Source organism: Cynocephalus volans, chromosome 16 (assembly GCF_027409185.1).
Source record: "Cynocephalus volans isolate mCynVol1 chromosome 16, mCynVol1.pri, whole genome shotgun sequence".
NCBI classification, from domain to species: Eukaryota; Metazoa; Chordata; class Mammalia; order Dermoptera; family Cynocephalidae; genus Cynocephalus; species Cynocephalus volans.
In genome coordinates this window covers 24038335-24055912 of record NC_084475.1, presented here as the reverse complement: position 1 = coordinate 24055912, position 17578 = coordinate 24038335, and the positions used below count along the sequence as shown (strand labels likewise).

General features: G+C 39.9%; 1 long non-coding RNA gene across 1 annotated transcript; it reads right to left on the bottom strand.

The window, feature by feature from the left end:
* Positions 1-1054: 1054 nt before the first annotated feature.
* LOC134365184 (uncharacterized) lies at positions 1055-14114 on the bottom strand. Its single transcript, XR_010021952.1, has 4 exons — positions 14039-14114; positions 10988-11051; positions 1712-1862; positions 1055-1493 (listed from the first exon to the last, which is right to left on the bottom strand). It is a non-coding gene; the product is annotated as an uncharacterized LOC134365184 (long non-coding RNA).
* Between the last annotated feature and the right edge of the window lie 3464 nt (positions 14115-17578).

Below are 17578 nucleotides of genomic sequence, written 5' to 3'. Positions count from 1 at the left end.
ATTTATGAGTAAATATTTGTTAAGAATTTTTACCCTGTGCCCTGTAGTTTTCAACTAAGCAACTTTCATTTCTTTACATCATTCTCTTTTATTTTTATAACAGTGGGTGTCTCCTGCTATTGTTCTCACTTTTTCACTATGAAGGTGGCTAGGTTTTCCTTCATCAGGTATTTTCAGGTACAGAAGTGAGCCAATTTATTACCACATATGCAGGAATATGGCTTAGGATAAGGATTTTGGATTTGTGTTTATATGCTTTCCAATTCTTCCTTAGAAAATGGCTACAGGAATGTGGAAGTTTTTCAAATAATATACTTTTCTCCAACCTAGATAAAGGTAGCTTCCTCCAAGTTTCTCTAAAATGATAACATCTTCTTCTTTTAAACCATTACAATAAAGGAAACTTCAGATCTCCCCCCTAGACACCTACTTCTGTTCTAAAATATATGGTTCTGCATCCAAGGCTGTTCCCACCCCACCTTTGAAAAATGTTCTTTTGACTCCTTCTCAAATCAACTTGTATTCTATTCCCAATTTCTGGTCCACAGACCACCACATGATAGTTCATTTCTTGTGAAAGCTTTTTTTGTGCAGTGAAGCTTTGGTGGTCTTCTATTCTAATAAAAATATTCTCCTGAATGTTTCTCATTTTTTTGAATGATTTACACAAAGAAAACAGAAAAATGCTAACTTTTAACTCCACTCCCAAAGAACAATCTTATGCCCTCAACATCAAACCTTTAGTTCACATGGCCTTGGCACCAAGACTCTCCTGGTTTTCCTTCAAAGTCAAGGACCACCCCTTTCCCCTTTCTCATGCAGGGTTCTTCTCAGTTTCAGGATTTTCGTGTGGTGGTACAAGGCTCACTGCTGTACCTCATTTCCTATTTTCTTATGGACTTCCTATGTGATGTACTGCACTAATTTCTGATTCTGTGAAGAGTCCCCACCAGAACAATGAACCTAACCAGATGCAGCCCCTTGAACTTAGAATGCTGACACTGCAGAACAGACTTGTAAGAAAAAGATATATTTCTTCATCAATTATCCAGTTGCAGGTATTCTGTTACAAGCAACAGAAAACAGATAGAGTATGAAAAAATGTACATGAGAATTGAGGACACAAGTGCATCTGAAAACATTGAGAAAGCAAATAGGAAAAATAAATGTCAAAGAAGACAAATGTAGGAATTAGATTTTGGGTTCATTTAAAACAGATTCAGCAAAATAAAATATTGGGATGTCCATGGGTCACCAAACCTCGATGATTATGTAATAAAGGGCTTGAAGACGTGCCATTTTCAGGTCTGGGACTTGGGGTGAAAACTGCTAGAAGCAGCTGAACACTGCCAACATCTAATGGGCTTTACTTGGCTTCTGCCGAATATCTGCTCACAAACCTTGCATGATCTTGTTTGGGCATTCTTCATTTGTCCATGGCTCTGCTCCTTCTTCTAACTTGACAATCAACTCAGCTTTGTTAATGTAGTGTTCTGTTAATGGGAAGAAATGTAGGACTTTTGAAAGCTGCTATATCTGATCCTCGGAAGAACAGCAAGAGCTCAACTTCTGAAGTTGTGCAATAAAGAGGCCAATTTGAACCTCATGATAAAGAGAGATAGCACGTTTTCATGAAATGTAATCTTACCAAAATAGTATGAAACCCTATAAATGGTTCCTATATTTATGAACAAAAAAGAAACTGGTTCACCTGAAAGTTACTGGGGAGTTTTACTCAGTGACAGCAGGTTGCTGTAGGTCTCCAGCTTCACATCCCTGTATAAAGTCCTCTGAGCATCATTCAGGTTCTGCCACTCCTCCCAGGTGATGTCCACAGCCGTATGCCCAAATGACACCAACTCCTGTAATGATACATTGTTTCCAACTCGAGTCAAAATCACGGGGTCTCAAAACAGAAATATGGGAGTTGACACATATGTGTGTGCATGTGTCATATCTGTCTTCTGTAAGATGCCACTGTTTTGTACTCCATAGAATGGAAGAAAAATCAAATGACAAATATCAGACTATAATAAGTTATTTCTAAAAATAATATTACAAAACTTAGTTTTATACCTTAAGAAATATACTTGTTGTTAGTGATAAAAATGTGAATAATTTTTTTCTTTTTCAAGGAGAGTATAAACAGGAATGAAGACATACACATAAATACATTCCTGAAATACTCTGCAAGATGAACAATTTTAAACTCAACTAGAGTATGGACTGGGGTAAGAAAAAATAGAGAATATAGTGTTATTTTGTATTCAGTTTGCACTTAACAGAAATGCCAAAAAGTTAAAATCATCCATGTGAAGTGCATGGTCTCTTGAATATGAGGAAACAGCAAAAGACCAGTCACAAGAATATGAAGAACACACCCCACATTAATGGAACTACACACAGCACCATGTCTGAGTGCATGATAATACACAATAGAATGATTCTGCACTTAAATATGTGATGTATTTCAAACAGTAAAACATTTTATGTAGTTATTGTTTATTAATTACTTATGAATTAAAAGTACATAAAAAAGGCATTTCAAAATTTCTTTCCTATGTGCCAATGGACTGCTTGTGTCTACATGAGGATGTACACTGCAACTTTCTAAACCACAGGGAGCAAATAATGTGGTCCTGAAAGTAGATACTTTATTTGCATTTTAACAGTCATGCACTACACATGGAGAATGAAAAAGGCTTTTAGGGAGAGTCAGAGGGGAAGAAAACAGCATGACAGAAACCAACTACATTACAACATGGTGAAATAAGCACACATAATAGAGACAACACTATGAAAAAGTGAAAGAAAAAGCAAAAAAAGAACATGGTAGTAATTTGCTCTGTAGAAATTAAAAAGAGGAGTTTTACTCTCAGGCTATCTACATAGTCACAGCTAGTTAGGTCCTGGCCCTGTAAAGAAAAGTTTGAAAAATGGGATAAATATATAATGGGGAAAAGTGAAACAGATTTGAAAATATAATACTTGAAATATCTGTGGAAATGTCCAAGTGGCAATTGTGTATATGATTCCAGCATCAAGGGAGAAAGTTAAACTGATGGTAAAGATTTCAGAAGTATCAAAATTTCCACGTTATCTGAAGACATCAGAGTGAGTGAACCTAGCATGTTGAAAGTTAAAAAAAAAAAAGGTACATAATCTGCGGAAACAATTAAACATAAGATAGAGGAGAAGAAAATGTGGCATTAAACCATAATATATGAATTAATTCTCCCAGAGGACAATTCTTAATATGTATTTGCCTCAAAAGAGATTATCAAACTATGTGATACCAAACCTAATAGAACTTCAAGGAGAAATAGAAGAATCCACTATCAAAACTGGAGATTTCAACACCCTCCATCAACAGACAGAAAACCATAAAGGCATAGTTAATAACATGATCTGGATAGAATGGATATCTACAGACTACTTCTTCCAACAACAGAATAGATATTGTTCTCAAACTCACATTAAAATCACTAAGACCATATTCAGAGCATTAAAGCACACTTTAGGAAAATTAAGATAATAGAAATTATACAATATGTGCTCACAGACCACAAAGTAATTAAAGTATAAATCAGCAATAAAATAATAACTAGAAGATCCCCAAGTAGGGTGGGATTTAGCAATACATTCTAAGTAATTCATCAGTTAAAAAAAAAAACTCAAGAAAAATTAAAAATATTTTAAGTAAATAAATGTGAAAATGGAGCTCACTTGTTTAGCGCACAGCATTGTAACACCAAGGTCAAGGAGTTCTATTTTTGTACTGGTGAGCCACCAGAAAAAAAAAAAAGTGAAAATGACTCTTACCAAAATTTGTAGGATACAGAAATAACAGTGCTCTCAAAAAATGTTATGGCACTGAATGCATAAATTAAAAAAAACCATACACACACATCTAAAATCAATAATCTAGGTTCTTACCTTTGGAAACTAGGGGAATATAAAAAACCTAATTAAATTGAAAGGATGTAGAAGAAAAGAAATAAAAACTAGAAGAGAGATAAAATTGAAAAATAATCTGGAGAAAAAATAAACTTAAAAGGTGATTCTTTAAAAAGTTCAATACAATTGATAAGCCTATAATCAGGCTAAACAAAAGGTAATCAACACCAGACAGAAATTACTAATATGAGAAATGAAAGACAGGACATCACTACAGGTCCTGTGGACATTAAACAAATAATAAATAATATGAACAACTCTGTTCACACATTTGACAACCTACATGAAATGGACCAATCCCTTAAAAGGCAGTTTACCAAAACACACACACAAAAATACACAATGTGAATAGGCCTGTATCTACTATGAAAATTGAGAAAACAAATAACAACATTCAAAACAGAAGCACCTGGCCCAGAAGTATTCACAGGGGAATTCAAGCCAACATTTAAGGAAAAAAATATACCAACTTCCTACAACTTATTGCGGATAATAGAAGATGAAATACTTCCCAAGTACAAACTATTATCTCTCATGAACATATATGCTGTGAAGTTTAATTCTAGGTGTCAACTTGGCTAGATGAAAGAATGCTGAGAAACCTGGTAAAGCTATCTTTTTAGGTGTGTCCATGAGGATGTTTCCAGCAGAGATTAGTATGAGAGTCTGAGTGGCCTGGGTGGGAAAAACCCACCCTCAGTGTGGGTGGGAATCATCCAATCCACTGGGGGTCCAGAGAGAACAAAAGACAGAGGAAAGAGGTGGAGCTCGCTCTTTCTGCTGGAGCTGGGATACACTCTTCTCTCCTGTCCATGGACATCAGAGCTCGAGACTCTTCAGTTTTGGGGTTGTAGAACTTACACCAAGGACACCAACAGCTTCCCTGGTTTTGAGGCTTTTGGACTTGGCTGAACCACGCTACAAACATCCACTTTATAGACGGCCTATTGTGGGACTTTTCTTCATAGCCACATAAACTAATTCCCCTAATAAATCCCTCTCATATAATTATAACATATTCTATTGATTCAGTATCTCTGAAGAACCCTAATACACATGCAAATAAGCTCAATAAAATATTACAAACCTAATACAACAATGTCATAGAGAATTATGCACCATGTGGTATTTATCCAGGTGGGCAAGGGTGGTTCAACATATAACATCAATTGATGTAATCGATAAAATGAAAATACTAGAACAAACAAAAAAATCACATTATCACATCAATAGATGCAGAAAAAGCATTAGAAAAAATACAGCATCCATTCATCGTAAAAATTCTCAGTGACCTAGGAATAGAGGGGAACATCACAGCTTGATAAAGATTATCTACAGGAGAACTGCAGCTAACATCATCCTTAATGGTGAGAAACTAAAAGCTTTCCCAGATAATCAGGAACAAAGCAAGAATGTACCCTCTCATCACTCCCCCAATATTGCACTAAAATTACTGCGTAGCCATAACACAACAAAATAAAATAAAAGATTTACAGATTGAGAAAGAAATAAATGAAATTGTCTTTAGTTTCAGATGATATGATTATCAGTGTAAAATATTCTAGCAAGTAAATGAAAACCTCTGTGAATTAATAACTGATTAGGACAAGATTGCAGGATACAACATTAATACAGAAGTTAACCACTTTTCTTTACCCTAGCAATGACTAAGTAAAATTTAAGACAAAAGACACAATACTATTTACATTAGCAACTCAAAAAAGAGAAAAGAGAGAAAATCATCTGCAAGAAACTAACATGAAGAATACATTGAAAAAACACCTACAACTAAATAACAAAATGAATAATTAGATTAAAAAATAAGCAAAGGACTTTAACAGACATTTCTACAAAATTGATATACCAATGTCTAACAAGCTCATGGCAGAAATGCAAAACCACAAGGAAATATCATTTCACACTGAATAGAAAATAATTATTGGCAAAATTGGAAACTCTGTATGCTTTTGTGAGAATGTAAAGTGGTTCAGCCCCTATTTTAAAAGAAATAGTATGGCGGCTTCTCAAAAAAGTAAAAATAGAATTATGATAGGATTCATAAATCCAAGTTTTGTGAATATATCCAAAATAATACCAGAATCTCTAAAAGACATTTCCATGCCTGTGTTCATAGCAGCATTACTCACAGAGTTAAGAGGTCAAAGCAACCCAAATGTCCAGCCATAAATGAATGGATATATAAAATGTGGTATATAAATAAAAAGATATAATAGCCAATCTTAAGAAGAAAGGAAATCTGAACATATGCTATAACATGGAACCTTGAGGACATCATGCAAAGTGAAATAAGACAGTCACAAAATGCCAAGTATTGTATGGTCCCACTGATAAGAGTCAAAGTTTCAGAAACACAAAGTAGAATGGTGGTTGTCAGAGGCTAGGAGAAGGGGAAAATTGAGAGTTGTCATTTAATTTATATAGCGTTACAGTTTTCCAAGATAAAAATCTTGTGGATATCTCCTGCATAACAGTGTCAATGTACTTAACACTATGTAAAGGTTAAGAAATGATGCAAATGGTAAATTTTATGCTATATGCATTTTATCAAAGTTAAAAATAAATTAATTTAAAAGCCAATAGACGGACAAAACTAAAATGTTTTTTAAAAATGAATTAATTGCTAAAAAGTTAGAAAATAAAAAGCCGAGGATTAAAAGGCAGATGAGGCAAATAAATAGGAAACTGCAAAGTGGCACACTTAAATTAAACAATATCAATAATTAGTTTAAATGGAATTGCATTACATATTTTACTCAAGGCAAAGAATGTCAAATTTTATAGAAAAGTAAGACCCAACAATATGTTGTCCAGAGAACTACACTTTAAATACAAAGTAACAGGGCCGGCCCGTGGCTCACTGGGGAGGGTGTGGTGGTAATAACACCAAGGCCATGGGTCCAGTTCCCTATATAAAGATGGCTGGTTAGCTCACTTGGGTGAGCATGGTGCTGACAACACCAAGTCAAGGCGTAAGATCCCCTTACCGGTCATCTTTTTAAAAACTAACTAAGTAAATAAATAATAAATACAAAGAAACAGACTATGTAAAATAATGAAAAATATATCTACCATAGCAACACAAATTATGAAAAGCTTAAGTGGAAATATTAATACTTGCAAAAGAATGTTCAAAACAAATTATGTTACTAGATATAAATGGAACACTGAAGGATTTGGGCCACACTATCACCTCCCATAACATGGAAAATTGAAAGGCATCTCACCATCTCGGTGTCTGCCAAAGGTGACTTTTGGGCAGAAAATTAAAAGTGCTACCTGGCCTCCTGTCTCTGTCACTGAAAAAATAAAAGAAGGATGTTCAATTTTCAAACAATTTAGAGAAAATATGAAGGAGCCAGCACTTGTTGAGTTTGAAATAAAACTATTTTTTAATCCATATTCCCACAAAAATATTTTCAAACTGTTAAACTGTTCTTTGGCAAGTATCAAATCCATCATTTTCCAAAAACAAAAAAAGAACAAAAGTATTTCTAGCTTTCTAACTACCTTAGGGTTTGACACATAGATAGTCCTAGTAAACATAAAACTTCTAAGGAAATAGCCACCATAGAGAGACAGGGAGGTCAGAGAACAAAGGGCCTGACTCAGAATGTGTGAGGGTAGCATTGGTCTACTGGATTTTAGCACAATGGAACCCATGTTTTATGGCAGTGATTACACCAGATAATTTTCTGTATCAAAAGGCCAGAGTGAGAAAAAAATAATAAGGAAGGTTGTTGGATCCACCAACATATAATAACGAAAAATAGGTAAAGAAAGTCAGTCAACTGCAAACCCAGGCATTTAAGGAAAAGAGATATTGACAGAGAATGGTGAGAGTCCAGAGGACACAGTGAAGAGGCACAAATCATCTTTTCCATGGACGAGGACTAGACCCTAATGAAATACTAAAGCAGGTGCCTGACTGAAATAAGAAGCTACTCAGACCAGAGCCCATGGGGTGCTGCCCATTCTCACCAACACTGTGTGAGGAAAAGTGCACACATGGTCATGCCTGTCTGTTCACTGTAAGCTGGATGTGTGTTAAAAAGATGACAGGACTCCGGAGCTTATTTAGTGTGGAATATACTAAAAAGCATATGTACTTCACAGGGCCTGGTTTTCCAAAGCCTTGCAGTTTCAAATATTGACCTTGCAAGGAGAGGAAATTTCCCTCAGGGTATAAGTCTCGGTTGCAAGTTAAGGATTGTGGCACAGCAGGTTGCTGGCTCAAAGACAGACTAGTTACTGATTGTTATGTAAAGATACTGAGAAATTGCTGTTAAGAAGGAATGTTTGCTAAGATCAAACTGTTGTTGATAGGACCACTTAATTGCCTTACTGGAATGTCACCTGGCTTGTTTCACTGAAAGTTACCAGCCTACACTGTTAAACCATAACCCCACCTTTTTCTCTTCCTGTAACTTCCTGGTCTTGAAAATAAATGCAGGAAGAGGAACCCAATTCAGTGTTAATTTCCCAAGGAAGAAATGCCTCTCACTTTGGGGCCTCTCACTGCTCAAAAGAGATGGGCTTTGAGTAATCCTTTCATCTCCATCACCCAGAGGAAGTAGGGTGACAAATCCATGGGTGGGGCAAAGCAATGCAAAGCAACAATTTAGTTTGGATTTTTCTCAACTGCATAATGGTAGGATATTTCTAAGGCTCTTCAAAAAAGTATATTTTGCATGTGGTAGATATTTATGGTCAGAGAGCAAACTGTGGTATATTAAAGAGTGCTACAAAGTCTTGCTATTCCTGTTATTGAGAGGTGGAACCTAATTGCCTGGTTCTTAGTGATGTGCTTGACTAAGAGAATACACTGGAAGAGATGTTTTGATATCTGAGTAGAGATAATAAGAATCCTTGCAGCTTCTGCCTGGGTGTCTTGGTCACTTGCTCTGGGAGAAGCCAGACAAACCTGACTACCCTGAGAATGCCAGTCTGTGAGGAAGTTCAATATGGCCACAAAGAGAGGGCTGGATTTCTGCTCAATGTTATGAGCCAGTAGAGTTTTTCCAGCTCAGAGCAGAGATATCCTGTAGCAGACAACCCACATCACACTCTCCAGTTTACTGACCCAAAAACATTGTGACATGTAATAAGAAGATGTTCTTATTTTAAGCCATGAAGTTTTGTGATTCTTTGTTGCAGAGCAGATCACTGGAAAACCAAAATTATTAGGGACCTTAGGTAGTACTCTGATTTGAAACATGAAGAGTGTAAGTTCACACTGAATATCAGATTCAAAACAAAGAAAGAAAGCATTTCAAATCTTATCTTACATCTCAAACTACAATTATGAATGTAAACGTTCAATTAACTGCTTTGTCAATTTTTGTATTAACTAGCTATTAGCTGCAGTTCTGCTTTAAAAACATTCTGATGACTAATGCACACATCCATTTTTTCATTCATTTGTAAGTAATTATCTGAAATAGGAGAATAAAATACAATCTGTAAGAAAGTTTAAAAGCATTATGGGTCTTATTGAACTACAAGCAGATAACTGTATATTAATAAAAACTATAAATAGAATCACTGCTGTAAATTTATAGAAGTCAACAGCACACATTAAGAAAATTTGTGCTTTCTGTTTTTATTATTTCCATGTCTTTTTTTTTTTTTTGATCATTGTTCAAACATGTCCCAGTCACTCCTGAAGGCTTTCTCCCCATAGACTCCTAAGGATGTCATCCAGTGAAGCATACATCACGGGGGATTGAATCTCATAACCCAGCACACATTACTTTCAGGTTTTTACAAGAATGATGTTTCCAATGGAACAAAGATACTGTCTTTGTAAATACCAACATCTCCTCCTATATCAGCAGTGTATATGGAAATTAGAATGAAATGAAAAGACAAAACAAAGTAGCAGAAAGTAACACAAGAAAAAATTAGACCCAAGAAACAGGGAGGAGTCCAGGAGATATCTCATTTTGGTGGCTTGTGTCAGTGGCTGGGTGTAGTGATCGCACATATAAGAGAAGATGGGGAAGTGGTTTTAATTTTAGATTTGTTGACCTTAGGTGACATTATTTTTCCTGGCAGGTGGCTGGTGCAGAGATCTGAACCCTTGACCTCGATGTTAAAACATGATGATCTAACAACTGAGCTTAGAAGCCAGCCCCCTCAGATGCACTTTGAATAGCCACAAACAAGCATTCAACAGAGTTCATCCTACGATCAAAGACTAGGGAATTAGCACAACCTGGAGAGAAAGAGGAGTAAAAAATACAGATGACTGAATCAATGAGAAAGAATTTCACATGAGAAGAACAGGGCACAGGATGAAGCACTGCGATAAGCTATGTTATAAAGAAGAAAGTAGAAGAATTCAGGAGAAAAGAGCAAAAACCATCAGTGAAGTCATGAAACAAACTAATAAACTAACACAGAGGAATTTCCAGGAGAATATCATGAACAGGAGTTCAAAATGTAGCAAAAGACTCAAGCTAGAAAAAGACTAGAGAATAGTCATTGGATTTGACTATAATTTAGGTTATAATTCTAGGTTTTACCTATGAATCTAGTACAGTCTTCCAAAGCCATCTGGAACTAGATTTATTTTAGAAACTTTATAAAAAGCTTACTAAGCAACTTGTTCCTAAGAACTAGGTAACTATTTCCACTGCAGGAAGTGAGAAATGTTGATTTCCAGGTCAGCAGTGAAAAACTTTCTAATAGTCATAGTTTTACAGAATTTAGTACCACCAAATCTTCACATCCCAAGAGAATGTGGCAGATTCTCTTCTAAGTTTCCATTACAATCATGTAAACAAGTGCCCACCTTTTTTCCATGACATTGCAAAGACCAGAGACAAATTTTTCAACTTAGGTGATTCTGAGGTCTTACAAACTGCTCTATCTACATGCCAACTTTATCTTACATTTCTTTCAAGTTGAGTTTTACTCATTTGCACTTTTCAATTTTAATTTACACATGCCATAAAGCCCATGTAATACAACAAAATAAGAGTGAGTAATAAATAACCAAAAAACTCACCGGAGATTTATTCATCTTCTGTTGCTCTTGTAAACTAAACCCATAGCACACTCTGGCAGCATAGCTGGGAGAAAAGAAAATGAAGAGGATTAAGGAGAGAACTGTTCTGCCTGGGCTCTAGGTTCTCCTTCCCAAAACTCTCTACTTATTAGGAGTAAAAGGCCAAGAAACAAAACGCCTTACTGTGAGAGAACAGTCCTTAATGCCTCAATAAGGGGCAACAAGGACCCCATTAAAGATGCAGTTACAAGTACATGAATAGCTACACATTACACACTCAATTTATTTTTGGGTTAATGAAAACATACATAACCTACTGACTCAGCACAAATCAATATTACCTAAACATATAACTTAGTAACTTAAACCAAAGAAAAGCACATGGCATTACTAAAATTAGTGTTGTAGGAATAGCTTGGCTATGTTTACTGTTACCCTATTAACATATTAAGTTGACACATGACTCCAAAAAAGTGTTTCCATTTTAACACTTCTTACTTTTATGTACCTAAATATCTGGATAATGCATATTTTGCAACCCAGCATATTTTGCCATGATTATACAGGTAAAAAAAAAATACACACAATGTATATTTCTTCTGGTACACTGATCTCCCTGTACCCAAGCCCTCATATAGTATGCTCTGACAATAAACTAGTCTTTGTTGTGTGACCTGCTTTGGACAGTGGCATGTTAGAAAATGTCACACAAACATACATTGCAAAGTACAGCCCATTGGAGCTTGCCTGCTAAACACAGTCATACTGTGAAGAAGGCTGGGGAGACACAGGGCCCAGCCAAAGGTCAGCACAAACCACAGGTCATGTGAGTGAAACCATCTTTAACCAAACAGCCTCAGTCAAGATACCAGGTGACTAATTCCATATTTGTAATCCAGGGAACACTAGAATGAGAACAGCCCAAGTAAATGCACCCCAAGATGTGAATCCATAGAACTTCAAAAAAATAAGATGGTTGGGATTTAAGCCTGTGGGGTTTGATTTGTTCCTCACACAGCAAATGCTGAATGATACACCTAAAGCCACGAAACTCAAAAGATATTTAACACAATTATATGGGGGAGAAAGACTTAAATTACAAGTCAAATTTAATCAATATGACTACACAAACACAGGTAGAAGTTTTGAAAATCAAAATGAATGTCAACTACATGGATTTCAGTGAGGTTTCTAGCCCTAATAGAGGCTATGTGAATCATAAAAAAACAATTGTTTCCACATCTGTAAACTAAGTTGTAAGTTTTGTTTTGTTTTGTTTTTTACATCACATACAAGTTGTTTACTTTAAAAACATACAACATAAGAAGGGTGTTTCTTGTAAGTGTGTAATGTACTCTGCCAGGGTACTTCCAAAAGTTCAGGGAAAAAAAGAATGGAAAGAGAATAGAAATCTTTCCATAAACTTTTTGAAGCACACTAGCATTTTAATTACATTTAAGAAATTGGTTTTGAGTAGAAGGGAAGTGCAATCTAATTTTCCCATTTAAATAATGTAAAATTGCCTCCAATATACTCCTGCAAAATTTATGCTTTTGAAGAATAGGCTACTAACATGAAGTGAAAATTAAATACATTATTTACCCTTTGAGGTGACATAATCCAAAGAAAATTCCGGAGTTAAAAAAGGATAGATATGTTTAAGGTATGTATGATAAGGCAATTTTCGCTCTAAGTTGACCTCCACATTACAAAGATAATCTCAAATGTGAAAAAACACTTGTTTTGACTTAAGTATGGCAAAATGTAAAACGCTAGCCAAAAAGTCAGGATGTCGAACATCAACAAATCACGTGACCCTGGGCAAGTCACATTTCCTCATAAACAAATTTTTAACTTTTCTTATACGGCAGAAATGTGGGGAAAACCATTCATGAATGACCAGAAAATAACTATGAAGATAGAGAACCATCAGCACATCTCTAGATTCCAAATTTGGTGACAGGCTGGGTTTGAGAGCTCAGACACTGGGAACAGTGAGGGAAGATTGAAGGAATGCGCGTGTGTTCAGAGAGCACTGCAGACAGATCCTCTCAGCGGTGACAGGTTATTCCTGCACCCCACAGACACCTTCAAACCCCCTTCAATAAGTAACACCTCCTGGGTCCTTGCCTCTCTTTTTCAGTCTAACTCACTTCTCCCTTCTGAAAGTTGGCCCAAATCTTTCGATACCATACAGTCTCAGACAGCTACTGAGTGAGGTGTCATCACCAACTGCAGTGCATTGTAAACACTGGACACAGTTACTGTTTGGGCTGTGCAAAGCTGGGACCTTCACCTTTCTGGGACTGAAGCGGTACTGACAGGGTTCCGGCCACAACGATGCTCCCCCAGGTGGGATTCCTATTCAAGTTTGTCACACATCCTTCACTCCAAAGAAAGTGGGATCAACATCCAGTGCCCTAATCTCCTTCCTAAAAGTCACTGAACTGGAAACAAGGTTGTGTATCAACTTCTGGTAAACTCAGACCAGGAGCGCCAGGCAGGCCACACAGGGCAGGAGGGACCAGAAACGTGACCTCCTGAAGAGACACTGAGACATCCCATAACACAACGGCCACAGCGTAACACTCTGTCTGCACAAACCTCACAGTTATTTTTCTGGGATCTGGGGCATCACACTAATGTCCACACGCTCACGGTACAGATGGTGAAGTGAACGTCCCATAGGTCAGTACCAGGTTCCTGATGGCGGAGCTGGAACGTGACCTCCCCACACCTACCAGGCTCGCTGTCTTCACACGCCCCCACCCACATTCCCATCGCCACCTGGGACCTGAGCCCCCATCCTGGGACATCTGGAACTGGCTTCTGCACACCCGGCAGCACCGTCCTCTGACAGAACCGTCTGGAAACGTCTAGAAAGCGCAGCCCGGGCGCCCCTTCCCCTTCCCGGCCCAGGTCCGTGCTCACGCCACACGTCAGGCCCCGCCCGCCCGAGGCTCGCAGCACTTCTGCCCCCAAGTGCCGGGACACCGTCCTGTTCCCCAGAACCCCGAGGCCCGCGGGCTCCTCTTTCACCCTCGCACCCACCTCCAGGGACATACGATCCAGGGGCAAAATCTGAGGAGCAGTTTGGGGACAGCAGCAGCGTGGACGGAGTCACACATGCGCAGAACATACCAAGAAAAGCCCTTCCCACAGTCCTGCGCAGGTGGCCTCATTGCAGAGGAAAACTACATTTCCCAGAGGGCAGAGCGAGTGGAGCAGCACATGCGTAGAAGGAACTTGGAATGGCTGTTTACTCCTCCTGGGCTGGTGACGTCATTGGAGGGCGAGACTACATTTCCCACAAGCCTCTGGGGTCATCCTTTAGAGACCAAAGGAGAACATTTTGTTTATTATCTCAGCAGGGAGGCCTTTCACCAGGAGACCGGGACCTGACGGATGAAGAGTGGTCTCTATCCAGGTTATTGCGAGGTGGAATCCTGATTCTTTATTAAATCCCAGTTTGACAAACTGGGGCATTGTGAGAATAAGGGGGAAATTTGAATGTTGGCCAATTTCAGCATGATATTAATAAGTAATTTTACTTTTTTTTAGTTGTCATATAGTTATTGCTATTCTAGAACCCACGTTTATTTCTGCAGATGCATTTAGAGTATGAAAAAAATCATGCATCATTTTCCTTTAAATGGTTAAAGAAATGAGAATTAACATGGTAACTCTTCTAAGCCATTGAAAAATGTTTGTTGTCTTCCAGTATACTCACAGCTGGCCATGTCTCCAGCCCTGTGACAAGTCAGCTCACATCAAGACCTCTTGGAGCCTCGGTGCCCTCTATGACATGAGGTCAGTGACTCTGTTCCCATGGAGGAGGTTGGGCATCCAAGCTGCCCTGAGTTTGTGACCCCACCTTGTCCCACCCCAGAGAGGGGAGGCTTGCTGCGTAGGGACAGTTCAAGCAGACATGCTGGAGAAGCTGCTGGAGCACTAACTGTGGCACCTGGGCAGTGACCTCTCTGACTCTCCCATTTTCCTGTGCTCCTGCTGAGACCTCACCTCTGCCCAATGGGTGCTGGACCTGCTGCTGGGAGGGTGAGCACCGCTCCTTTATGGTGCAGAGGTGACCCAGCTCCAAGTAGCTGTGGGTTAAGAATGTCACTGCTCCTGAACCGTTTGCATCTCTGAAAAGTGGGTGCTGAAAGAACCAGACCAAGAGGGTCATTGCAGAGACTACATGGAATGAGCCATGGAAAGTGCCTATCTAGTGTGCGCCCCTCTGGAAAGGACTGGAAGAGTGGGTCATGTTGACTATTTCCCTCTCCCCATGACGCAGCCCCTGCCTCAGCTCTCACCAGCCCCTGGGTTTGCTTAGCACTATTTTCAAATTTGTAAGAGGTTCGGAATTCCACCTAGAGGTCCCCTGGGCAGGCAGAGTGTCCAAGCTTCACTCAGGTGTATGGGAAGGTGCTCATTGGGGTTTATTCATTCAACAAACATATAATAAAGTGCCTGCCACATACAGTCACTTTTGTAGGCACTTAGCATAATCCATGAAACAGAACAGAACAAATTCCTGTCCTCCTGGGCTCCCACTCCAGTTGGGAGTCAACCAGTCACAGTAAGGCTCATAGCAGGTCTTGTCCAGACCACAGATGTGCCACCTCCTGTAGATTAGGATGCAGCCTCCCATGTTAGGGAGGGGATGGCTGACCTCAGTGATACCAAACTCAGGTCCAGCTGCCCACCCAACTGAGGAGAAAAAAACCACAGAAGTCAAGTGGTTGGCATTAGGAAAGCTGATGTATTCAGCTAAAGGAGACAGCAGGCCATCCCATCTCAAAGATTTAGATTTACTGAGTGGTTCCTAAAGGATGGCTTGAGGGAACAGAACATGGGAGGTGAAAAGCAGGAGAGAAGGGTGCCTGAGCCTTGAGGGGTCCATGTCTATGAGTCAGGAGGTCTCACCAAGGCTTCTTCTGGTTTCTGTTCTCACCATCACTGTTATCTCAGGACCCTGCAAGATTTTGATTTGCTCCAGTGTAGAATCATCTTTTCTGCAGTGTTTTGCATATTTTCAATTCACAGAGCTCTGGCTTGACTTGGCTGGTGCCCAAGGTCAGTTTCCAGTCATTTGGCCTTGATTGTTTCTCAAAACTCTACAAGTGTCAAAGAGAGAACTGTTAGCTTTGCAAAGTACTGATTAGCTTCTCAGCCTTGTTCTCCTCTTTACAAGCAAGACAAGAAAGTCAAGGGATGGGAAGAAAGAGTGGAGAGAGAAAAAATCTGTCCTCTTAAAAGTCCCCTACCCCTTGCAGCCCAGAGGGTTTTAGTTCCCAACATGGCTTTAGTCCTGCTCACACCATCACCAGGACCAGCTGGAAATGTGAGTGGATGCTGGGTCATGACGGCGGATCCTGGCAGTACCCTGGCCCCACACACCTTGTCATTCCCACTGGTCTGGGCCCAAGGTCTGGGGTTCCCTGAAGGAGGGAAGGAGTCATAGAGCTAAGAATGGGGTCACAAGTGCCCTGGGCAGGAGAGCCGGGCCCTGCCAGTATCAATCCCGACTCATGATGATGCAGGGCCCAGGACAGGGACATGGTGAGCCTCTTCCTCTCACATCAGCCATGCACCTGAGTCCTTTGTGCCCAGCTGCATGTGGGGCTGAGGTGACTGCAGCCACCAGTCCTGAGAATCTCCTCAGTGGGAAGATGAGAATCTACATAATAGGGAGCACATCGGTGCCCCGACCCGCGGGACATTCAACGCAGACCCTGGAGGGGGTGTGGGAATTGGATGGGACAAGAGATGAGAGAAATGGAGACAAGACAGTATTCTGATCAAGTCTTCGTTTATTAGCCAGAAGGTAACAGCTCATATAGCCAGCAGGAGGGAATCAGCAGATAAGGAAGTGAGCAGCAGATGGTTTACTGAGAAAACCGCAGGGCGGGTTGTTCCAGTAAATGGAAAATTCCCCTGTTATCTATGGCAAGTTGCAAAGTTACCCACACCCATAGTGCACAGGAGGGGGAGGGACAGAAGATAACAGCAAACAAGGCTCTGAGGCCTCGAGGCAATAGCCGGGCTCTATGGCTCCCGACACATTGGTGCATGAACTAGAAGTTAAGATGCCTCTGGGTTCCTGTGAAGGGTGGACAGGGATGGACTCTGCTTGTTTTCTTTCTTAGAGGGTAACAAACACTTATTGTGTGCAGCCAGTGAAGGAACAGAGCAGGCACCTGCCCTCCCTGCCCAGGAGACAGACAGGAGCATGGCAGGCTTCCTGATAATGGGGAGAGATGGCGATTGATGGAGCGCCCCCTCGACAGATGTTATCTGCCAGCTCCTGGCCATTGGCCAGCCCTGCCACTGCCAGGACAGCCCGCGTGCTAAAGTGGGGGGCTGGACAGTGGATGAGCCCACACAAGGGGTGTCATGTGGGGCTGTGGGGAAGGACAGCCCAGGCCTTTGACTGTGCCACCCACTGACAACCCACAACCCACAACCCACAGCACCAACACTCCATTTTGGGTGTTGGCTGGACCAAGACTTGGAAGGTGTCTCTCTACCCCCAGCTCCCCTGCCTCCAGAGGCAGGTGACCTATGCCAGCTCACCATGCCTGGTGT